The following is a 12,560-nucleotide window of genomic DNA, read 5'->3' as shown; positions in this document are numbered from 1 at the left end:
TTCCTAATATTTTCCTCAGGCATTAGGTTTCAGAGAGTTCTTTAAAATAAGTAGGAATAGTCTTTTGGCAACCTAAGTGTAGACAAAACACAAAACCCCAGAAAAGACTACAAGTTGAGTGAAGGTTTTTATTTTCCAGGGCAAAGTGAAGACTGAAGAACTATTGGGAGAGTTTGTAAAAAGAATTTTAAAACTTTGCCCCAAGTCAGTACATTCTTGATAATTCCTGGAAAGTTCGTGCTTAGTAGAAAGATACATCTCCTGGAAGGTCTTGGGAATTCTACTGCTTTGCACATCTTTGGTTTCAGTACCTGGCCTGGAAAGAATATATATTTCCTGTCTTTATAATAAAGCTAGAAACTGAAACTAAAAGAAAAAGTGTTCACTTGATTTAAAAAAAAAAACTGACATTTTAAAAAGTTCAATTTTCCAAGACAGTACACTTTCAACAGTATGTCCTAATTTAAAAAAAATAAAAAGTCCATACAATTTTTAAAAGGGGAGTTCTGTATTTATCCGGTCTTTTGGGTGGGCTCAAGAATTATCCAAAATATATTTGGACCTAATGATGCCTCTCCCCTCCTTTTCTTTCTGTGCAGACATCTTTCTGCTGCCTCAAGTTTCAGTTTTGTTGGTGATGCTTCTGGTAAATACTCTCTCGCAGAGCCCAGGAAAGTGCACATATAGACTGCTCTGTGAAGAGCTAAGGCAAGTTACATAAATGACCAACAAAACAGCGAAACAGCTGTATTGCTAATCCCAAGTGTTCAAAAGTCATGCATCAGGCCGCTCAAAAATCATGAGTGGCTTAAAGACATGAGATTTGAAGAAATAATAAACTTGCGGAGTTTACTTGCCTTCTGATATTTGAATCTCTAGGATACACTCAAGTCACGTTTTCAATCTTTTCTCCAAACCATGAGAACTAGAAACTTAATTTATTTTAAAAGAATGCTGAGATTCTCATCTAATCAAATGCCCCCAGGAGCAGGGACTTCACAAATATTGCAAGACTCTCAATAAAACTGTTAGAGTTGGCAACAATGATTTTTATTAACAAAGTGCTGTCATAAGCACAAACAAACAAACCCTTCTTTTTCTTTAATATTTCTGTTCTAATACTAGAGGTTATTTGTAGCCATAGTATGTATGAAAGTTTCAGCCAGAAATGTGATTTTCAAATTGGTGGCACACCCCCTTTAGGTTGTTGGGTGTTTTTGGGGGGGATTATTAAGCTCTAAAGCATAACTTTTGAGGGTTGTGTCCCCCTTAACCCCTGTACTGCAGCTCGTGTGTGTGTGTGGGGGGGGAGATGCAGACAGGGATAAGGGGGCTGGGGCCAGGAGTGGGGCCACAGCCAGGGGCGGAGGCTAGGGGCGGAGCCACAGCCAGGCCTGTGGCCAGGTGCAGCTCCACCACCAGCCTTGCTTGCCCCCAGCCTCGGCCCCAGTCCAGGAATGGAGCCATGCTGAGGCTGGGGCCAGGGCCAGGCGCAGGGCCGGGAGCCTGGGATGCAGCTGGGGGTGGGACCGGAGCAAAGCTTGGGGTGGGGAGGGGCTGGGCTGGGTGGTGCTCCCTCCCCACCCCGAGGAAAGCTGACCTGGGCCCTGCTGCGCCCCCACCAGATGTTCCTCCATGCTCCTCTAGGGGGCACACCTCACATTTTGGGGACCTCTGCTCTAAAGGAAATTCCCAAAAGTCACAGTATCCAAATTACTGGGTAGGAGAAAAAAATGCTACTTGCAAATTCAGAAAAGAAAAAAAGAAAAATGAATTTTAGGGGAAAATTCATTTTAACTAGTACATCCTTTTCTTTAAAAAGTCCCCTCCCCCCATCCATCCTCTTGTTCCCAGCCACCATACTATCAAAGTATTTCATGTTAACAGGGAATAAGTGGCAACCTCTGGGGCCCTTATCAATGCCACATCATTCATGCTAGGAGAAATGGAAAAGAGAATTTCCCTATGCCCTGGTCAAATGCCAGGGAACAAAATTATATTCCCAAACACATAAAACTCCTTGGCTGAAGTATCATCTACTACTTTTTTCCTGTGGTGTCTCTATTCAGCTGCAAATTGAAGGCCAGGGGTCCTTCTAGTCTGCAATTGATTGACTCAGGGATGCTGGAACAATTTGTATAGTGCGGGCGCTGAAGCCATTGAACCAACCTGTAAGCCCTGTATATAATGGAAACCACTTAAAGACAGGCATTTCAGGAGTTCCAGCACCTATGTATTGACTGTAGGTTCTTATCAGTGTCATTTTTCTCCTAGTTAAGACAAGAACATGTACTGTTATGAAATGCTCAGGTACATTTTAGGGACATTGAGATCAATATATGAAGTGCAAACTTCAGACAGAAAGCTAAAAAATGTGAAGCAATACAAGAAGAACCACAATTGACAAGTGGTTGTGTACCATATAGGATGGATTTACACTAGCACTAGATCAATGGAAAAACTGGGCTAGAGAAGGAGAAAATGAGCTCTGTCCAGCAATGCTGCAACTGTTGATCTGTTGTATGTTCTTAGAATATATCTTTGTACAAATTGTTTTACAAATTATAGCTAGCAACAATACATTGTTAAAACTCAGTTACATACTCCTGGATACATGTTATTAATTGCCTTTACAGAGTATTTATGGCCTTGTCTACAGTGATGATTTTAGGCAATTCTCTCACTGTAGAATGGGAATGCCAGTTGCTAGCAATTTTATCACTGTGTCATTTAGACCAGCTCTGAATAGGGTTAGAAAGTAGAATGGTTAAAAGCGTCAGCAGCAGTCTGCATTAGCTGTTTGCTAGCAAGTGCTACCAAAGAAGGGTGTCTTATTCCTGTAGAATTCACTGAAATACATGCTGGTATCTAAATGTATAAACACATATATTATTTATAAGGATTCATTACAGTGCTTGAAACTAATGGAAATACAAAACAAAAGGCTAAATTATTAAATAAACCAGTGTAAATCCTGAATAATTTCATTAATTTCAAGCTTTAAACTGGTAAAAATAGATATGAATCTGTCCCAAAGTTCCTGTCCTGAAGAACACTCAGGCAATAGATAAACATGTAAAGTATAATGAATACCGATACCAGTCAGAGAAGTTGTATGTGGACATTGGTGCACATGTATTTCATCGAAGAGACAGGCTTTTAGGAGTGATTTGTAGAAGAGATCAAACGATAATGCTTAGCAGACTGAACTGAGAACGGAGTTGTAACACCAGCTCTAACACTAACTATCTGTGGTCTTTGGCAAGTCACAACCTCTCTGTCTCAGTTTCCTCACTTGTAAAATGGAAACAACAACTTACTCCCCAGTGGTCTTACGAGACAGTCAAAACATTTTTTGTAGGGTCTTACCTCTTCAGAGTGCTATACAAAGTGTTAAATATTATCAAAGTGCTCAGTGTGCAGTGACAATGAAGTAGTTTGTGCAGGGGAATACCAAACCGTTTTTGCATTAGCAGTAGGATCCTACAATTGGCTTGCAGAGTGCTCTCTGGGGCCACTCAGGTGCTTTGTAGAGTACCACTTTTTAAGCCGGAGCCGTTAAAATGTTTCTTACAATGCTACATTGTAAGAAAATTGGGGCAAAAGTTCTTTGTGCAATGCAGTTGGCAAATTCTTTGTCTTGCAGTTTTCTGTGATTCAAATATTCATGCGGTATGAAAAATTAATCTCATTGTTATCTGCATATCTTGTAACACAAGAGTAAGTCACAAGGCATTCATCATGGTATTTTGTCTCATCCAACATGGGGAAATGAATTAAACTAAAAGGACTGTGAAAACCCCCATTGTCTTGAAACGAATATGGCCTCTATTAGCCTGCAATCAAATACTAAGTAAATACAAGCATAACTTCCAGCACATTACGAATATTTTATAATGTGCACACCATGAAAGACAGCAATGAAAGCAGTAAACTTTAGTAAAGTATAGCCTTGTTAAATCTTAGGAAAGTTCCTATAAATATTAGTGTACAGCATGTATGCTCTAACTATTTAATCAATTCTTAAAACCATAAACCTACTACACACACAAAAAAAGGAAATCAATGTTGCTTCCTCAATTCCATGGAGTTCAAGGCCACTTAAAATAAGAGGCAATGCATTAATGGTCTGTAGATTAGAAGCGGCATAAGCGGAAATGTACTAGCAAAAGAACACTTTTTGGTTTGACTTCTTGTCATTACACTTGAAGTTAAATATTTGGAAACTATTTAAAAAAAACTAAAAGATCTTTTTACCTTAATTTTAGTTTAAAAAATTGAAGCCATACAAATTCAAAATCAAACAGACTTATCTGTCAATTTCTAATAAAATTGCCTGGAAGCAGAATTAGGTGTTTGTACTTTCCTCTGTCACGAAAAGTCCATTGTTAACAAATGAAATTAAAACCTCATATTAATGAAAGTAGGTGTCATCACTGTTACAATGGCAATGCCCTGTGCAACTCAGAAATTCAATCCAGCAACACACAGCTGTTCTGGGCTAAAATAGCAAGCCTGTAAATCCCACCATCACCTTCCTGGAAGTGCTGCACTTGCGACTATAGTCTATGGCATGCAGACACTTGATTCATTGTTGATTAAAGCTCTGTGTCCTAAAGTTTGTCTGATTCTACTATGAATTAATATAGATTACTATAAGTGCTGATGGTATGAATGTCAATTCACAAGCGGTGACAACATGAGAAGGAGTTAGAAAATGTGGCAAAATAGCTTTTAAATAAACTTGTGGGGGGAAAAAAAAGATTAATTTAATATAAAGCAAGAAAAAAATAAAATTAAGAATACTCAACTGTAAAGTCCACAGTTCCCCAGAAGCCACAGTAGAAGCAGCAGGGCAATGAAGGAGGAGCCTGTGCCAGCAGGGCCTGCCTGCATTTCTCTCCACCCCTCAAACCAAACCAGTGACCTTCTCCACAGTGCCAGCAAGAGCAGTGTTCTGTGCCTGTGACATTTTTATGTTCGCAGTTTTGAAAATCAGGCCCTAAGCATTTGTATAAAAAGTAAAGACTGTTGTACTGTGGTTCCAAAAACAAGTTCTTCCCCATTCCAAGCATTAGAGTCACAGGTTGCCCTTTCTCCTTATAGTACTAATCAAAGGTGGCCTAGGAAGAATTTCTAATGATTCCCTTTTTAATCCTTCATATTCTGGGACATCCCCTCCCTTAGGGCTGGTCTACATTACCCGCAGGATCGACAGGCAGCCATCGATCCAGCAGGGATCGATTTATTGACCGCCGAGCGTTCTCCTGTCGACTCCGGTACTCCGGTGAGTAGATCTAAGTATGTCGACTTCAGCTATGTTATTCATGTAGATGAAGTTGCGTAACTTAGATCGATATCTCCCCCCAGTGTAGACCAGGTCTTAGTTGACACAATCGCCTGTACTGGCTGAGCAGAAAGGCAAAAGGCCTCTTTAGAGCCACACAATAATGCCACCCCAATAGAACAAGAGTATGTCTGCACTGCAATAAAAGACCCATGGCTGGCCTGGCTCATGAGGCTTGGGCTGTAAAATTGCAGCGCTGTCGTCTGGGCTTGGGCTGGAGCCCATGTGGGGGGAGGTCCCAGAGACTGGACTCCAGTCCGAGCCTGAATGTCTACACTGCAATTTTATAGACCTGCAGCAGTATTCTCATAGAGAATACAGTAGTGTAATGAATATGTTCTCATGCTATTATTAGAAGGAAACAAAGCAAACTGGACTATGTTGTTGCCTTCTTAGGCCTGGTCTACACTACGAGTTTAGGTCGACTTTAGCAGCGTTAAATCAAATTAAGTCTGGACACGTCCACACGACGAAGCCCTTTTTTTCGACTTAAAGGGCCCTTTAAACCGGTTTCTTTACTCCACCTCCGACGAGGGGATTAGCGCTAAAATCAGCCTTTGCGGGTCGGATTTGGGGTAGTGTGGACGGAATTCAACGTTATTGGCCTCCGGGAGCTATCCCACAGTGCTTCATTGTGACCGCTCTGGACAGCACTCTCAACTCAGACGCACTGACCAGGTAGACAGGAAAAGCCCCGCGAACTTTTGAATTTCATTTCCTGTTTGCCCAGCATGGAGAGCACAGGTGACCACGCAGAGCTCATCAGCACAGGTAACCATGATGGAGTCCGAGGATCGCAAAAGAGCTCCAGCATGGACAGAACGGGAGGTACGGGATCTGCTCGCCATATGGGGAGACGAATCAGTGCTAGCTGAACTCCGTAGCAGTAAACGAAATGGCAAAATATTAGAAAAGGTCTCAAAGGCCATGAAGGACAGAGGCCATAACAGGGACGCACAGCAGTGCCGCGTGAAAATTAAAGAGCTAAGGCAAGCCTACCACAAAGCCAGAGAGGCAAACGGAAGGTCCGGGGCAGAGCCGCAAATATGCCGCTTCTACGCGGAGCTGCATGCGATGCTAGGGGGTGCAGCCACCACTACCCCAACCGTGTGCTTTGACTCCGTCAATGGAGAAACACGCAACAGGGAAGCGGGTTCGGGGTACAAGGAAGATGATGATGAAGACAATGAAGAGAGCTCACAGCAAGGAAGCGGAGAAACCGGTTTCCCCAACAGCCAGGATATGTTTATCACCCTGGACCTGGAACCAGTAACCCCTGAACTCACCCAAGGCATGCTCCCAGCCCCTGAGGGCACACAAGGGACCTCTGGTGAGTATACCTTTGTAAATATTACAAATGGTTTAAAAGCAAGCGTGTTTAATGATTAATTTGCCCTGGCAATCGCGGCCAGTACAGCTACTGGAAAAGTCTGTTAACGTGTATGGGGATGGAGCAGAAATCCTCCAGGGACATCTCCAGAAAGCTCTCCTTCATGTACTCCCAAAGCCTTTGCAAAAGGTTTCTGGGGAGGGCTGCCTTATCCCGTCCGCCATGGTAGGACACTTTACCACGCCAGGCCAGTAGCACGTAGTCTGGAATCATTGCATAACAAAGCATGGCAGCGTATGGTCCCGATGTTTGCTGGCATGCAGACAACATCCATTCCTTAGCTCTCTTTGTTATCCTCAGGAGAGTGATATCATTCATGGTCACCTGGTTGAAATGGGGTGATTTTATTAAGGGGACATTCAGAGGTGCCCGTTCCTGCTCGGCTGAACAGAAATGTTCCCCACTGTTAGCCACGCGGTGGGGGGGAGGGGTGAAGTGATCATCCCAGAGAATTGGGTGTGTGTGTGTGTGGGGGGGGTAGTTGGGTTTGTGCTGCATGTTAACCCGGAAACCCCAGCCCCTCCTTTTACATTGCAAACCCATTTTAAATGGCCAACCCAATGGGTCCTTGGTATGGGAAATGAGGGCGCTGCTGTTTGAAACCATTCCCACATGTTAAGAAGGTTAAAAAAGCCAAAAGACTGTGGCTTACCATGGCTGCCTGCAAGCCGAATTCTGTTGCCTGGCACTGCGTGAGTGATCTCTCACACCAAACCGGCAGGCCCTCAATATAAGAGGAAAAATGCGACCTTGTAACGAAAGCACATGTGCTGTGTAATGTGAACAGCAAAATTTAACGTGAAAGAGTGTACCCATTGTTCTCTAAAATGTGTCTTTTTTAACCACCTCTCCCTTCTCCTCCACCAGCTGCAAATGTTTCTCCTTCGCAGAGGCTAGCGAAGATTAGAAGGAGAAAACGGCGGACTCGGGATGATATGTTCACGGAGCTCCAGATGTCCTCCCACGCTGAAAGAGCACAGCAGAATGCATGGAGGCAGTCAATGTCAGGGTGCAAAAAAGCACAATATGAACGAGAGGAGAGGTGGCGGGATGAATCACGGGCTGAACAGAGCAAGTGGCGGGCTGAAGATGATAGGTGGCGTCAGCTTGCAGACAGAAGGCAAGAGTCGATGCTCCGGCTGCTGGAGCATCAAACTGATATGCTCCAGCGTATGGTTGAGCTGCAGGAAAGGCAGCAGGAGCAGAGACCGCCGCTACAGCCCCTGTGTAACCAACAGCCCTCCTCCCCAAGTCCCATTGCCTCCTCACCCAGACGCCCAAGAACACGGTGCGGGGGCCTCCGGCCACCCAGTCACTCCACCCCAGATGATTGCCCGAGCATCGAAAGGCTGGCCTTCAATAAGTGTTAAAGTTTTAAACTGCAGTGTGTCCTTTTCCTTCCCTCCTCCCCCACCCATCCCGGGCTACCTTGGCAATTATCCCCCTAGTTGTGTGAAGAATTAATAAAGAATGCATGAATGAGAAGTAACAATGACTTTATTGCCTCTGCAAGCGGTGCTCGAAGGGGGGAGGGGAGGGTGGGGTGGTTGGTTTACAGGGAAGTAGAGTGAACCGGGGGGTGGGGGGGCGGAGGGTTCATCAAGGAGAAACAAACAGAAGTTTCACACCGTAGCCTGGCCAGTCACAAAACTGGTTTTCAAAGCTTCTCTGATGCGCACCGCGCCCTGCTGTACTCTTCTAACTGCCCTGGTGTCTGGCTGCGCGTAATCAGCGGCCAGGCGATTTGCCTCAACCTCCCACCCCGCCATAAATGTCTCCCCCTTACTCTCACAGATACTGTGGAGCGCACAGCAAGCAGCAATAACATTGGGGATATTGGTTTCGCTGAGGTCTATCCGAGTCAGTAAGCTGCGCCAACGCGCTTTTAAACGTCCAAATGCACATTCCACCACCATTCAGCACTTGCTCAGCCTATAGTTGAACAGGTCTTGACTACTGTCCAGGCTGCCTGTGTACGGCTTCATGAGCCATGGCATTAAGGGGTAGGCTGGGTCCCCAAGGATAACGATAGGCATTTCAACATCCCCAACGGTTATTTTCTGGTCCGGGAAGAAAGTCCCTTCCTCCAGTTTTCGAAACAGACCAGAGTGCCTGAATACGCGAGCATCATGTATTTTTCCCGGCCATCCCACGTTGATGTTGGTGAAACGTCCCTTGTGATCCACCAGGGCTTGCAGCAGCATTGAAAAAGTACCCCTTGCCGTTTATGTACTCGGTGGCTTGGTGCTCTGGTGCCAAGATAGGGATATGGGTTCCGTCTATCGCCCCACCACAGTTTGGGAATTCCATTGCAGCAAAGCCATCCACTATGACCTGCACGTTTCCCAGAGTCACTACCCTTGATATCACCAGGTCTTTGATTGCCCTGGCAACTTGGATCACAGCAGCCCCCACAGTAGATTTGCCCACTCCAAATTGATTCCCGACTGACCGGTAGCTGTCTGGCGTTGCAAGCTTCCACAGGGCTATCGCCACTCGCTTCTCAACTGTGAGGGCTGCTCTCATCCTGGTATTCTGGCGCTTCAGAGCAGGGGAAAGCAAGTTACAAAGTTCCATGAAAGTGCCCTTACGCATGCGAAAGTTTCGCAGCCACTGGGAATCGTCCCACACCTGCAACACGATGAGGTCCCACCAGTCTGTGCTCGTTTCCCGGGCCCAGAATTGGTGTTCCACGCCATGAACCTGCCCCAGTAACACCATGATTTGCACATTGCTGGGGCCTGTACTTTGTGAGAGGTCTATGTCCATGTCAATTTCCTCATCACTCTCGTCGCCGCGCTGCAATCGCCTCCTCAGTTGGTCCTAGTTTTGCTTTGGCATGTCCTGGCTCTGCATATACTCCAGGACAATGCGCGTGGTGTTCATAGTGCTCATAATTGCCACGGTGATCTGAGCAGGCTCCATGATCCCAGTGCTATGGCGTCTGGTCTGCAAAAGGCGCGAAAATGACGGAGGGAGGGAGGGAGGGGCGACTGACGACATGGCGTACAGGTACAGGGAATTAAAATCAACAAAGGTGGCTGTGCATCAGGGAGAAACACAAACAACTGTCACACAGAATGGCCCCCCCAAAGATTGAACTCAAAACCCTGGGTTTAGCAGGCCGTTGATTTCATGGAGGGAGGGGGAAGCAAATGAATACAGAACAAATCTGGTCCATCTATTTTTTACATCTTAAGCTGGAAGCAGACGGTGCAGCATGACTGATAGCCATCGGCATCTTCTGGGTGCTTGGCAGAAAATGATGTACTACGATTGATAGCCATCATCATCAAAAATCAGATGCCCAGAGTGGAAAGTTTGGTGCAGTATTACTTAGAGTAATCTGCTGAAGAACTTTCCCGGGTGCCTCTGATTGAACTCACTGAGGAGTACGACGACGACGGATACCAATCGTAATACACCATCCACTGCCAAATGGCAAGGAGCTGCTGCTGCGTAGCAGCAGTGCAGCCCCACGTCTGCCAGCACCCAGATAGCCGATGACGGCTACCAGTCATACTGCAACGTCTACTGCCAAAAGGCAATTAGCTGCTGCTGTGTAGCAATGTAGTACCACGTCTGCCGGCACCCAGATGACATATGGTGATGGTGAGCTGAGCTGAGCTGAGCGGGCTCCATGCTTGCCGTGGTATGTTGTCTGCACAGGTAACCCAGGTAAAAAGGCGCGAATCGATTGTCTGCCGTTGCTCTGACGGCGGGGGAGGGGCCTGACGACATGTACCCAGAACCCCCCGCGACACTGTTTTTGCATCATCAGGCATTGGGATCTCAACCCAGAATTCCAATGGGCGGCGGAGACTGCAGGAACTGTGGGATAGCTACCCACAGTGCAACGCTCCGGAAGTCGACGCTAGCCTCGGTACTGTGGACGCGGTCTGCCGACTTGATGCACCTAGAGCATTTTATGTGGGGACACACACAATCGACTGTATAAAACCGGTATCTATAAAACCGGCTTCTATAAATTCGACCTAATTTCATAGTATAGACATACCCTTACTTCCCTTAGGGAAGCTACTGCCTGGACCTGGGTTTTGTCATTTTTACTATATCCAGTTTGTTTTGCTTTATCATTATGTTGTCTTGAACACCAATAGCCAAGCATATAATCTACAAACATTTTTCTGCAAGATGCTTCTATTTACATTAAATATCCAATGAGACAGAACATTTAAACAATGAACAACAGAATCTGCAGTAAAGTCTCCGTTTATAGCAGACCAATCAACTAAGCCTTTTTTGGATATTGTTAAAATGCCACATAGACTCTAAACATTACAAACAGCTCTAATAATGTCTCAGAATTACTTTTGTAAATGCTGTTATGGAAAGAGGTTTGAGGGTTATACATCAGGCCCCACCAAATTCACGGTCCGTTTTGGTCAATTTCACAGCCATAGGATTTTAAAAATCGTAAATTTCTTTATTTCAGCTATTTAATTCTGAAATTTCACGGTGTTGTAATTGTAGAGATCCTGACCCAAAAATGAGGTGTGTGTGTGTGTGTGTGTGGGGGGGGGGTTTGCAAAGTTTTGTAGGGTGGGTTGCGGTACAGCTAACCTTACTTCTGCACTGCTGCTGGCGGCGGTGCTGCCTTCAGAGCTGGGCAGCTGGAGAGCGGTGGCTGCTGGCTGGGAGCCCAGCGCTGAAGGCAGAGCCGCTGCCAGCAGCAGCACAGAAGTAAGGATGGCATAGTATGGTATTGCCACCTTTATTTCTGCGCTGCTGACTGCAGAGCTGGGCACCTGGCCAACAGCCACCGCTCTCTGGCCGTCCAGCTCTGAAGGCAACGCAGAAGTAAGGGTGGCAATACCATGACCCCACTGCAACTCCCTTTTGGGTCAGGACCCCCAATTTGAGAAACTCTGGTCTCCCCAATGAAATCTGTACAGTATAGGGTAAAAGCACATAAAGACCAGATTTCACGGGAGGAGACCAGATTTCATGGTCCGTGACGCGTTTTTCATGGCTGTGAATTTGGTAGGGCCCTAGTTATACACAGTAAACTCTGAGCAAGTTGAAAGAAACCCACTTTTACCATATACAGTGAAAGTGGTGAATATAAACAGGATCCTAAATATACAACATTTAATTTCTGGATGAACTGAGGTAGTTAAGATCTCACATGCAGCTTGTCTGACTACATGATTAAGCACAATAAGTGGAATTAAGAGGAGTTTTAACATTAACTCTGAATTTCCTGGCTTTTGTGACTTTAAATTTGACCCTTAACATTATCTCATGATAAACTTACTTTCCTGTTTTGTGTGTTTAGAAAATATACAGGAAGGTCACTGAACCACTGCAAAACTGTAGAAATATGAAATTGTTATTGACAGAGGACCACAGCTCTGCATTGTGCTATATAAGCGCAAGAACACTGCCCCAGTTCTCTTATAATCTAGACCCCAATTCTGCAACATGATCTAGTAGGGCAGATGTTTGCACCTGTGAGATTGTGGGCTGAAACAGATATGTACAGGTAAATGTTACACAAAGGTTGAGATATCAGTTATTTAGCTACTCAGATTTTTGCTTTCCCAAAATCATCACTGGAAGGTTTCAAGGAAGTTGTTTAGATAAATTTATTTTCTGTTAATAAACAGAATTCATGATTATAAAATGTACTTCTACCAGATAAACTATTTGTTAGTAGGAATTTAGTCTAATACTGTCTAAACTGCTCTCATATACAGACAACAAAAAATTACAGTATGTTAATGCAACCTTACGGGTACTGTTAGGCACACACGCACACAAAAGAATTCCAAAAGTTAAGTTTCAATGCACAAAATTAAC

The sequence above is a fragment of the Emys orbicularis genome, chromosome 10 (genome assembly GCF_028017835.1).
Source record: "Emys orbicularis isolate rEmyOrb1 chromosome 10, rEmyOrb1.hap1, whole genome shotgun sequence".
Classification (NCBI taxonomy): Eukaryota; Metazoa; Chordata; order Testudines; family Emydidae; genus Emys; species Emys orbicularis.
This window is presented reverse-complemented; position numbering follows the sequence as displayed.